Here is a 13,107-nt window from a genome sequence, read left to right on the forward strand (position 1 = left end):
ATCCTTGCTCTGACATGCAGCAGCTGTGCATCCCTGGGGGCCAGTGCTCATGTCTGGGAGGCTGCTGGCCAAACCCTGAACGAAGAGCATATTATGAGATGGTTCCTAACTCTTGCTTAGTCACCAGTAGCCAGAGCTGAGTGGTGGCATCCCCTAGGATAGTGTGCACTGTCCTGTACAGAGGCCACTATCCTGAGCTTTTAGTCTGCCCGTGTCCCTTATTGATGGTATCTGTTCACATACTATGGAATTCAACTTCCTTGTTCCCAGCATGCTCTGAGCTAGTGTGCAGGACAGTCTAGCAACCCTGACTTCTGGGGAAGCCTAGAATTCAGTCACAGGTCTTCTTCATCCCTGTGGAGAACTGTTCTCAAGAACAGTAGCTGGCTGACCCTGAGTCTTTAGAGAACCTTGGAGAAGCCAGTCCTAAACATACACATAGGACTTGTGTGATTTTCACAGAATGGTATTCCTACCAGGTCTTAACAAAGGATGCTATATGCCTGGAGACTGTGGTGTGGACGTCAAAGGAAGGATGAAGGCTTTTCTTGTAAAATAAAGGCCTATAGCATGCCATATTTTCCAGAAGCCACCATGTCTCCAGTGTCTAAGCTTTCTTTCTTGGTGTTAATCACTCATTTGCTCTTTATCCATCTTCTTGGAATAAATTTAATTTTTCTTATTTTACTCAAAACTCACTTTAAACAAGTTTCTCAACACTGCATTGCCTCATGAGAGCATTCAAATATTCTCACTAGATCATCCATATCTTCAGATCAGAGACAACCTGTTCTCTGCACCTCTTCCACCTACTGGAGAGGTAACAAAGAACAGGGACCTGACCAGCATTATGAGAGAAAATCAAAGGCTGCCCCACCTTGCCCGAGAAGGTTTTTCACCTGGATGACTGGCGCTGGACTCTAGGACATGATGAACATGACCTAGCCTTTCTTTTGTATGCTTACTGTTTGTGAACAAACTTCCAGGAAACATGCTGCATTTAACTTGTCCTAACCCACAGCCCCATTCATGCTAGGGCAGAAGGGCATCTCCTATATGTAGATCTACTGTTTTCATATCTGTCCTTGTTCCTTAAAGGCATCTAACTTGCCCCTAACTTCTACTGATAGAGAGGTGGATTGCTTTATTTTATGGATTTGATTTCTTTTATTACAGAAAGTAAGTCACAATAAATATGCACAGCTTTATGCAAATGCTAAAGAGATTTCTTAAAAGATAATGTCAGTTAATCTTAAAATATGTAAAAAATATCTGCGTAATTTTTAGTCAAGTATGATTACTCCCATTTCTAGGAAGACTGTCTACCTCACAAGCCTTGTCTTTTCCTTTCCTCCAGTCAGACAAAGCCCGAGTGCTTCTTGGGCCCACTTCCTCAACTACCAACAGCCAATGTGCTAGCCTTCAGTTTGCCTGATCTTTGTTCATTTGTTTTCCTTTAAAAATAAATTTTGATACATTTTCAAAGTCTGTGCATTTTCACCCATAGTTCCATAATCACATGCAGACCCAGGCTTCTCTGAGGGGGGTAGCTGTCTGTGCTCACCATTTTGTACTTTTATTCACCTAATTAATTTTAATTATCAAACTTCACAATTCATATATGTTTTGACATAGAGAACTACTGTTCAAACCTTTCATTTATATATGTGACAATATCCTAGCAAACCTTTAGTTTACAATTTTCTTAGAATTCACACCCCAAATTATACATGTAGTTTTTAGGGGAAAGAAAATACTAGAAGAATATAGGAAGCTGTAGAAGCTTGTGCTAGGAGCGATAGGACCTGTGACCTGTAACACATATTAGCATTCAAAGGGAAGAAACACAAGAACCCTAAGGATGTGGCCGAGATAAACTGCTTCAGATTATAAAACAAACAGATATGGGAGTGGGGAGAGGAGGCTGCTTAGAGTATACATAATGCAGTTTAGGGAGCCTCCCCCGCCCAGTGCCCTTTGCCCTTTGGGCCTCAGTTTTAACACTATACAATATACTGAGTAAGAGCCTCGCTTTTCCATAGGCTTGAAACATTCATGTGGCTTTAAATGCTCACAAAAGATGAGGAAGGACATGGAACAGCTTTGCAAACTATAAAATACTCTGCATACATTGAGGATGGGGCTATCATCTCTGTGGATCCCAGGGAAGGTGACTGCACCATGGGGTTGCCATAAGTTGATGGAACCCAATTGTCTCTAAGCTGTCCCTGTTGGAACCAGTTCCTATGTCAGGTGTGCCCTTCCCATGGCAAAAGCACCCCTCTATCAGAGGACACCTCACTGCAGAGAGCTTTCAAGGATGGAGCTGATACAAATGCATCAGCAGAAGACTTCCCTAATAACAGGAAAATAACCCAAGAAAACGTCCACAGAAGACAGAAGGGAATGAAGTTCTAGAAATTGTATAAGGAAAAACAGTGGACACTCAATGTGGCAGTAAGAGTCTGTGGAGTGGACTGATGGCATGTGTCAGAGGGAAACTGTGAACTTAATTGCCTTGTGTGGAATTGGAAAGCAGAGTTCCAGCTAGGAGAACCAGTGTGAATCTATTCCATGCCCTTTTCCCTCCCCTGACACACTATGTCATTCAACAGGTCAGGGTTAGGTTTTTAGTGAAGGCCAGGAGGTAAAAGTTGCCTAGGTAGGCAAAGGCCCTGAAGTATGCTGGCTGCGAGAGGCACAGGCAGGCTGTAACAGGAGCAAACAAGAGAGGAGCTCTTGAAAAGTGGTGGACACATCCCCCATTCCTTTCTAAGTTCCAGGAGTGTGACACTCTCCATCTGAGAGGAAGAAGAAGGGTCAGGCATGAAGGAAAAGGTGAAGGCCAAAGTGAGGGCTTCACAGGGGAAAGCAGAGCTGCCACAGGGATGATGTGGGAAACCCACAGTAGCTGGGATCTATCAAGTGCCCAGGTTAAGACGCTTGAGGTCAAGTAAGGATGATGGAAACCCACATCTGCCAGGTGGGAAGGTCAGGTGAATATCCATGGATGTCATTCATCACTGATGTGGGCTGGAACAGAGAGTGTTGCTCACAGTACTGTACGCTAACAGGCCCTACCCAGGGTGGAGGCAGGAGATACTCATCCTGGGGAGACAGGTGGCTCTTACCTTGTAGGAAGCCTTTTCTCCTGAGGACGGAGGCAGGGTGACTTCCTGGGCAGGATGCAGGCCCAGAGCCAGCTCTCTCTAGGCTTTCCCTGGTCCTCCCCAGCTTGTGACTGAGGCCAAGTCACTTAATCTCTCTGTGCCTCCATTTCTCCATCTGTAATAAAGGAAAAGCATTAAGCACCTAAGGATCTCACAAATGTATCAGGAGATAATGTAAATGGGTGTCCTCCATGACTGACATTTTCCCTCCTCCAGGGACCAGAACACCCAGGGGAGAGCCTCAAGTCCCTGCATTTAACCCATTCTTCCTGCTCTGAGGTAGGGCCTACCCTGGCCCCTGTTTAGGCTGGAAACCATCAAAGCCCCTACTTCCTAAGTCTGGGATAGAATCTATCCTCACAAGGGCCTTGCAGGTGAGCTTCACACCAAGATTCATTCTTTAAGCCTCATTTACTTGTGATTTCCTCAAGAACTTTGGAGGTTGCTGATCTGAGCCTGGACTAGTGAGATGGCTCAGGCCGCACCTGCTGCTAAGATAGATAATCCAAGTTCGATCCCTGGAACCTACATGGTGGAAGGGCAGAACTGAATCCTTCAAGTTGTCATCTAACCTACATACACATGTGTCATGTACACCTCTAAAGAGAGAAGGGAAGGGAAAAGAAGGGAAGGAAGGGAAGGGAAGGGAAGGGAAGGGAAGGGAAGGGAAGGGAAGGGAAGGAAGGAAGGAAGGAAGGAAGGAAGGAAGGAAGGAAGGAAGGAAGGAAGGAAGGAAGGAGCAAATGAATCAGGTAGTTTCTTAGATGTACATACCTCCAGGGCTAGAACACTTTAACGAATATTTTGATATCCTTTGTATTCTCTAAACTTTGTGCTAATTTCATGAATGAAATACGACCCAACATTGAGAGAAGGCATCCCGTCTCTGTCCAAATCTTGACACCTAGCGGGACAGTGGCACCTGAACCCCAAGCCTCCCATCAACATAGTCAGCTTGTCCACACACTCCCAGAAGAGTAAAGGAGGCAGAGGTCCAGCGGAGGGAGGCAAAGCCTGACGTAATCCTAGGGGGTCCCTAGTGAGTGTCACTGATGTCCCCTCAATGTTCCCGGATATTTGCAGATGCACTTGTCCCCAGCAGATCAGTGTCATTTCTGTGCAGTTAGTTCCCTGGAGCTGCACACTCTGGGTTATCCTAAACACTGACAGATCAAGTGACAAAAAAGGCTCCTTTCCTGACGATGGCAGGCTGACTCTGGGTAGATGACTAGTAATGGTCTACCTTCCCCAAATACAGGCTCACCTCATTTGGAAATAACCCACATACTACGGATACTTGATTTTTGACGAAGAAGCCAAAACCATACAACAGAAAAAACACATCATCTTCAACAAATGGTGCTGGTCTAACTGGATGTCTACATGTAGAAAAATGCAAACAGATCCATATTTATCACTCAAAAAAAACACTAAAGTCTAAGTGGATCAAAGACCTCAACATAAAACCAGACACACTAAACCTGTTAGAAGAAAAAGTGGGGAAGAGCCTTGAACTTATTGGCACAGGAGACAACTTCCTGAACAGAACACCAACAGCACAGGCTCTAAGATCAACAATCAATAAATGGGACCTCATGAAACTGAAAACCTTCTGTAAAGCAAAGGACACTGTCATCAGAACAAAACGACAGCCTACAGACTGGGAAAGGATCTTCACCAACCCTATATCTGACAGAGGGCTAGTATCCAGAATATATAAAGAACTCAAGAAGTTAAAAAGCAACACATTAAGTAACCCAATTAAAAAATGAGGTACAGAGCTAAACAGAAAATTCTCAATAGAGTAATATTGAATATTAATGGCATCTTCCCACTTAGAAAATGGTCAGTGTCCTTCATCATCAGAGAAATGCAAATCAAAATGAATTTTCAATTTCTAAATTAAATAATACACCAAAAGAATCTAGCTTATTACTGAGCATTTAATGAAAGAGAGAGCCTCCATGCACCACTTTTTAGTGTGTGAGCATCTCTGATTCTCGGCTGTTCACGTTCAAGTCTGACTAGATGAATACACAGAAAACCATTCCCACCAAATTCCTGCCTCTGGGACTGGCAGGGATGCTTCTAGTGATGAGCAGGAGACACTGTGTCCTTGGCCTTCCATAGAAGCCTAATAGCTCAGTTAATGAGATAAAGAAGATATTTATACACACATCTGAGGTCAAGCTTAAAGAAAAAAATAGAGAATAAGGCTAACCTAGTCTCTCTTAAAATATACAGAAAAATAGTGTGGCATATAAAGAAAAAAATAGGAAGTATGAAAGAAGAAAATAGGGAAATTCCAGGAGTATTCTTGAGTCCATAGAAAAATCTATGGCCAACATTAGGTTACAACTGAATAATCAATAAATGAGAAAACAACACCAGTGAGATAAGAAGGGAAACAAGTTAATACATTGGCAGCAGTTTAATTATAATGTAACACCACCTTTTAGATTCTTCTGAAAAAAGAAGTATTCTGCAACCAACTAACATTCAGCTGAATGTTAGAATACCAAGAAACACATGCTGATAGCTCATAATGTTTAAAATTAAACAATTAAATCATGTATTAATGAGTGACAAGCAAACCAATTGTGGTACAGCTCATTTTTGTCAGAAATGAAATTAGATCTGAGATTCCTACTTGTTACGCCTGTCACATAAGGCAAACTCATTTGTGGGTTTTTATTTTGTTAACAAGCTATGTGAGATGATGATTCGGAGGCACAGAAGGATAGCAATGACATTGAGACAGAGTGAGTTCCTGCCTACAGGCTGCCAAGCTGACTCAGAACAGCACACTGGTGAAGGCAGCCTGTTGTCCTCCACAGCCAGGATCAGGGATAGCCAAGCCCCTGTAGCCACAGAGAGGCAGGAGGAGTCTTGTCTTGGGTGACCAGATCAGAGTCTCTCCTCTTTCTTGGTTCTTAGTTCATTTTTAAAAATAGTCAGTGGCAGGAATACCCTCTGGGAAATAAATTTCAGGAAGATGAGGTCTCACACCTAATTTATTTCTGTTTATTTGCTTTCGGGAGCCATTGCTTCCATGCATGTCTGTACAGGGTTCTTGGTTCCCTTGGACTGGGCGGGGTCTGCCACAGCCAGAATCACATGCTGTCTGGAGGACTTACTGGTCTCTTCTTGGTCACACTCTCAGGGTAGCTTGAGGATCCCTAAAGCAAAGGGCCATTCTTTTGGGTAAATCTGAGACTCTGTGTCTAGCTATTTCTTTCTTGGATTTTTTTTCTCTCTTTGAGGAGACAGCTTTGCATCTCTTCTGAATGAGAACCCTAGTAATTATCCAAAGCCCTGAATATTGGAAATTGCTTCTTCCTCACTAACCAATGAATAGTCTCAGTGTGACACTTGATTTGTCCAAGAAGGTTAGGGTATGGCTTTGTTCCAGCAGCCCCTACTGGGACTGCTCTGGCTTCTGACTACTCAGAAGCCTAAGCTTTCCTATAGCCTAAGAACCTGATCCTCACTCTCCTCTGGTCTCCTGAAGTTGTGTGAGACTCACCCCCTTTGCATTAATATCAGATGTAGCCCATGGCAGTTCAGTATCCAAGTGGGTTCCACTGTAATAGGAACAGGGACTGTCTCTGACATGAACTGATTGGCCTGCTCTTTGATCAACTCTCCCTGAGGGGAAAGCAGCATTACCAGGCCACAGAAGAAGACAGTGCAGCCACTCCTGAGGAGACCTAATTGACTAGGATCAGAAGGAAGGAAAAGAAGACCTCCCCTATCAGTGGACTTGGGGAGGGGCATGCATGCAGAGGGTGGAGGAAGAGAGGGATTGGGACAGGAGGAGGGAGGGAACCACAGGGGGGATACAAAGTGAATAAAGTGTAATTAATAAAGAATTAAAAAATATTAAGCCTTAGTATGTGATGGAATCTACAGGATCTCTCCCATGTAAAGTTTCAGTCCTGACCACATGGGAGGCACTGGCCTATGACACTGGGGCCTGCCACTAGAGTACATCCTGCATGATCTTGTACTGGCCTCTATCACCAAGCTTGCCTCTTTTCCACCATCTTCCCACTCATGTCCCCCTCTATACCCTTTCGTGTGGTGGCAGTTTGCCTCACTGTACATATTCTTGGTGCCATGTCAGTCTTATGTTATTGGTTTCTTTGAGAGAGGCTGGCTCAGTATGTGATGTGTAGCCCAAGTTGTCCTAAGACAGTTCTCATGTTCTCTCCTCCTGAGTGTTGACATTATAGGTGAAACTACCATGCTTGGCTATCCTGGCATTAAGTCAACACTGGTCTCAACCCTGCTATTTACCAAGGATGACCTTGAATTCCTAATCCTTCTGCCTCTGCCTTCCAAGTGCTGGGAATTCAGTTGTATGAAGATCAAAACTCAGGGCTTCATACAGGCCAGGCAAAGACTCTACCAACTGAATTACATTTTGAAGTTGATTTTAAAGCTGTTCCAAATCAGTCTGACTTCACGTTTTTGCTTATTTTAAGCACAAAGTGAACACTAGATCAACACAGTGTCCGAATGCAGGCTCCTTCTCCTGCATTCCGAGTCTCCCTGTGCAGAAAGAGATACATGGTACGTACAGTGGGTGGGGAGGGGCAAGACACAACTCCTGAGACAATATTTAAGTTCAGGGGACAGTCAAAGGGTGGTTGTGCTGCAGTTAAGGAGGGCTGAAGGAAGCAACTGTGCAAAGCCTTGTGCAGAGCTGGCTGCTGAGTGGAGAGGGAAAGCTATCTGGATGTGGAGGAAAGCCTGTTTAGATGTGGGAGAAGGTCTGCTGGCTGGATAAGAGGGCAGGGAGCTGCTTGAGTGTAGAAAAGAACCTCCAATCTGGGGACAGAGAGACATCAGCTGTCTGCATGTAGAGGAAACCTTCCTGTGTAGATCTGAGGCTCTGCTGTCTGTGCAGGGGAGGGATGTTATGTGGATCCAGAGTGTGGCCTGCTCTCTGTGTAGAGTGAGGGGACTACTGTGTGGGTCCAGAAGAAGGCCTGATGCCTGGGTGTGGTGGAGGGCCAGCTGTGTGAGTGTGTAGGGATGTCTGCTGTTTGGCCTAGGGGAGGGCCCAGTGTCTGAGGATAGAGGAGAGCCTGCTGTCTTGGTTTAGTGAAAGATCTGCTGTGTAAGGGGGCCTGATGTCTAGCTGTAGAGCAGAGCCTGCTGTCTGCATATGAAGGAGGGCTTTCTCAGTGTGTGAGCAGAAGAGGGCCTCTTCTCCCAATACAGAGAAGGGCCTGCTATCCAGATTTAAAGAAGTGCCTGCTTTCTGGGTGTTTATGAGGGCCCTCTGACAGGACAAAGATGATGGCTTACTGTTGGGGTATAGTGGAAGGCTTAGTTTCTGGTTATTATGGAGGTCTTCTGTCTGGGTGTAGAAGAGGGCCTGCTGTGTGAGTGTGGAGAAAGTTCCCCTGTGTCTTTGGGCCTATTGTTTGTGTGTTATGGAGTCTTGACACATGGTTGAGTCTGCTGTCTAGGTGTGGAGAAAGGCTTGCTGTCTGGGTATAGAAGAAGCATACTGTGTGGCTATAGAGGAGAGTCTGTCTTCAGGGCCTATGGGAGGGTCTGATGTCTGAATACAGAGGGGATTTGCTTTGTGGGTACAGAGGAGGGCCTGCTGCTCATTATGGTAGGGTGTCAGGACAAAGTTAAGTAGTTCTTCCTCCTGGTGTCTTGCCTATCTTGCCATCTGTGGATCCATTCTTGTGAGTAGAGTCTTGTTACTGCAGGCTAGATCTCTCATCATTGCAACTGTGTAATAATAGCCACCTTTCTTTCTTCTTTTTTTAAATAGCCACCTTTCTAATGAATGATGTTTTAGCATAGCAAGTACAAGGCCGCAGCCCAGCTCTGTTATTTTTTTTTTTTATTTTGTAGCATTTAACATTTGAAAGCATATCTACAGCAGACAATATAGAGAGAAGTTGTAGGACTCACACACTCCACTTCAGAACATTTAGCAAAGTAGAAGAAGGAATGATGCCTAGTGAGCTATCAGGCCAAGGAGACAGAACAGAGGGTCCCAAAACGCCCCCTCCCAGGTGTTTGCTGTTAACAGCTTTTCCACCAGGATCCTGAGGCTACTCAAAGGGGAGGTAAACCTTTAAAAAATGATATTGGGGATAGATGGTATAACCACACAAAAAGAATGTCTCATATCATATATAAAATGCATCTCAAATTGGCTTAAGGACCGAAATTCAAAGGCTGAAGAGTGACTTAGCAATTAAGAGCATTGCCTGCTCTTGCACAGGACCAGGTCTGATTCTCAGCACCCATGTGACAGCTCTCAACTGTCTACAACTCCTTTTCAGCAAATCCAGTTCCCTCTTCTGGCCTCTGCAGGCACTGCATAGATATTGTGCACAGACATATACCTATATACGTAAAACATTTTTTAAAAGTATAAGAGGTAAAACTATTAAACAGAAGAAAACAAGAGAAGTAAATCTTATGATTCTGAGCCTTGACACAAAAATAAGAGCAATTATTTAAACAAAAATAGATCAATTGGATTTTATTAAACTTAAAAACATGCTGAAATGTACCATGTAGTCACTGTGGTTAGTGATGCATCCAAAATACCAAGACTGGAAAGAAAATGTGATGGTTAGTGTGGGAATTCCTGAACTCCTACAAAGAGTGCTCAGGATGCTGCAGTGCAGATGCTAAAACTTACTGAGCTGCTGTGGACAAGCCCTATTCCTGCCTCAGCCTCCTGGGGTCAGGCCCTTTGGATCTGGTTTCCAGTCCTTCCTTGTAGTTTAGATTTGCCTTGAGTGCCTGGTGAGTTTGCATTACTGCTTCTCAAAAAAGCATGGGCATCCAGGAGTTGGCTTACTAGTGCAGCCTCACACCTCTGCCCAGCCTTGGCAGGATAGGGCTGCCAGCTGGTGTCCCTGAGGTGCAGGGGTCACATGCTTAGCTCTGGCTTGTGCAGCAGGCTGATCCTGGTGTGGGAGTCGTTGGCCACTCCAGCGTTGCAGGCACTCATCTTCTTGTGCCCTCTCAGGCTCTGGTGGCCACAGCCTTGTTTGAAGGTCACCTTGTTTCAGAGGAAGGAGCTGGTGTCATCTCACATGAGTATTCTCCTAGGGGCAGGCTGCCCGCCTGTCATTAACTTCTATCTTGTGTTCAAAAGCATCCCTCAAGGAAAGGTATGTGCCCTGGCAGCCTATGTCTTTGAAGAAGGCAGGAGTTCTTTCAGGAGGAAACACCCTGATGGCTTCTGGGGTGCTCTTGTCCTCTGCTGCCACAGCCTGTCTGTGTCTCACACTTCTCTGTCAAGTAGCAGGAGCTTCTTTTCCACATAGGCCATTCAGAACTCAGAGTGGCCTCGAAGCATTTGTTGGGCTCAGTGACATTCCTTTGATATGGCAGGATTATAGCTGCCCACATCTTTCTCTCTACACCCAATTGCCTAGTCAATGGTAACCCCCTGCTAAGAGGCTCATATCGCCTCATTGCCCCTTGTAAATGAAAATGAACTTTCTGAGAGGGAGGAGAGGGCACCGTGCTTTGCATTTGTTTGGCTCTGGGGCAGGATGTACAAGGATTCTGCCTCACCCCAGGCAGTCAGGAGAGTTAAGCCACTTCACTTACAGCGGCTCTAATACTTTGATAATCAGTCTTGTCCTTCAGAGCTACCTTTCAGGGGCCATTTCCAACCTCCTCCCCAACAGAGGTTTAATTAAAGCTCACTGCAGAACAGGGCTCTGAATAAAAACTATAATCTACCCCACTGCTGTCATTGCAGAGGAAGTTAGATGATTTGGAAACTCTATTAACCTATCAACCACTGACCAAGGCACAGAAGGGGTGAGCAAACCTCAGGGGTAACATGCGGCCCCACTGGAAGGACTCTCCTCCACGCCTCTTGGCCCAGAACAGGCACTGGTCATTCTCCTATCCACAGCTGCACAGCCTGCAACTCAGAGCTGGCTAGAAACTATGCCTAGCCCTAGAAAAGCCAAAGAGGTAGGAAGGATCCTGCCAGGGAGAGGAAGGAAGCTGAGGAAGAGTTAGGACGGGAGCCCAGGGTGAGAAGCCACAGTAGATGGAGCGCCCAGCACAGGAAGAAGAGATGCTTGAGATTTCCCTCAAAGGGGAACAGATAGGAGCTTCAGAGAGGCTTTCCCAGCTGAGGAACTCTAGGTGGACAGTGTGGCTTTGAGCAGTCAGAACTCAGGAGATTAGAAGGTTGGTAAGAAATCTGGATGAAAGGATATTGGACTCCTTGGCGTAAGCAGTCTTAATCAGAACTGTCCTAGGGACCTGATGCAGCAACAGCCTCAGGGGCCTCCATCCCCAGGGATGTTTCTGTTCTGTCTTAAAGGTGGTAGCATGCTGGCAAGTGACATGCTAGTGAATGATGGTTAGCCAGACATCATGATGGCATTTGATCCTCACAGGAATCCTGTGCACTGGAAGGCTGTTGTCCTCTGCTGTCATTGTACTTTTTAGCTATAAGCAGAGTGGGTGGGGAGCTCCAGGAGCTGGTGACCCAGGCAGTCATGCCTACTCTAGACCTATGTCCACTACTCTCTACTGAGATCTGAATAGGACATACATGGATACCTCTGGGAATGGCCACAAACAGCCAAGTATGTGATCCTTAATGTACACCATGACAATTTCTGTGCCCTGAGATCCACGTTTGTTCCTGTCTCCTACATTAACTGGTCCATCTTTTCCTCCATCTTCTTTTCTTTTAATGAAACAGCTACTTAGAAGGGAGAGTTGCCCTCATTTTAGTTCAGCCTTAACCTCATAAGGAACGGTAGCCATGACCCTCTTTGGAGCTGGTGGTATGAATTCATTGCCCATGTCAGGCAGTTTAGGTTCTGGTGGCATAAACTGTGATGGAACTAATAAGTCATTGTCCTCATGGTCTCACACAGAGGAGACAACAGCACAAACCCATGGTTACTTAAGGAGAGGTTCTGAGGGACATGATAGGAGGCAAGGAAAAAAAAGATAAGGATGGAATAGTGAGAAGATAATCATGGGGACCTGGGGATGTGGGCAGAGATAGATCCTGTCCTATCCTGAGCACAGCTGGACAGCACTTGGCATCATACTGCTGGTTCTTAGGTCTATGGCTGCAGGCTTTGACAGTGTCCCATAGATATATGGGATTCCCAGCAGCGAATGAACCAGTATCTAGCCTAGCACAGCTCTATGTGGCTGCTTGTCTGTGAGGCAAATGCTGTGGAATCTGGGAAACGTGTAGAACAGTTGGCAGCAAATGAAGGATAAAATCAATTCTTATAATCAAGAGTCTGAAAGAAACTGGCTACTGAAAGGAGGAGGAAGAGAAGGAAGAGGAGGAAAAGACAAATAGAAATAATATATACACATATATACATAATATATACATATATACATATAGAAATAACAAGATCTACAATATGCACACCTATCTGTTTATTTAGATTACATAAACAAACAGATAAGTGCGTACCAAGTCTTTTAGGATCTAAGGTGCCTAGACTCTCTACCTTCCTCAGGTATAGGTTCTTGGCCTAAAAGACCTGGTGAGGCTAACTATTGCAGATCTTGGTTCCTTGCAAATGAATCTCATATCACAAAAGCAGAGTCCATAATGGTGGGGGAAGAATGGCCGTAGGCAGTTGGAGCAGGAAGCCGAGAGATCACATCTTCAAACACATAGAGAAAGGGGGAGGGGAGAATGGGAAGTGGGGTGAGGGTGAGACTACAAATTCTCAGATATCACCTCTGGTGATGTATTTTTTCCCAGAAAGACTTCACATCCTAAAAGTTTCATAACTTCCCCAAACAGTTCTATCAACTGGAGACCATTGCCTATGGGGTGGGGGGCGTTCCTCTTAGACCAATGTGTTCCACAGATCCCCATTGGCTCACAATCATCTCATGAGGCAAAATGCATGTAGCTCAACTTCAAAAGTCTCCC

General features: G+C 45.1%; 1 protein-coding gene across 10 annotated transcripts in view; it reads right to left on the reverse strand.

The window, feature by feature from the left end:
* Myt1l (myelin transcription factor 1 like) overlaps positions 1-13,107 on the reverse strand; it is a 371,904-nt gene that overhangs the window by 144,330 nt on the left and 214,467 nt on the right. For all 10 annotated transcript variants that reach the window (XM_055624913.1, XM_055624903.1, XM_055624923.1 and 7 more), the window contains one exon: positions 3,132-3,285. The gene's annotated coding sequence lies outside the window, so the exon portion shown is untranslated. The remainder of the gene's footprint in view (positions 1-3,131; positions 3,286-13,107) is intronic.

The sequence above is a fragment of the Psammomys obesus genome, unplaced genomic scaffold (genome assembly GCF_907164565.1).
Source record: "Psammomys obesus unplaced genomic scaffold, mPsaObe1.curated_primary_1811, whole genome shotgun sequence".
Taxonomy (NCBI): domain Eukaryota; kingdom Metazoa; phylum Chordata; class Mammalia; order Rodentia; family Muridae; genus Psammomys; species Psammomys obesus.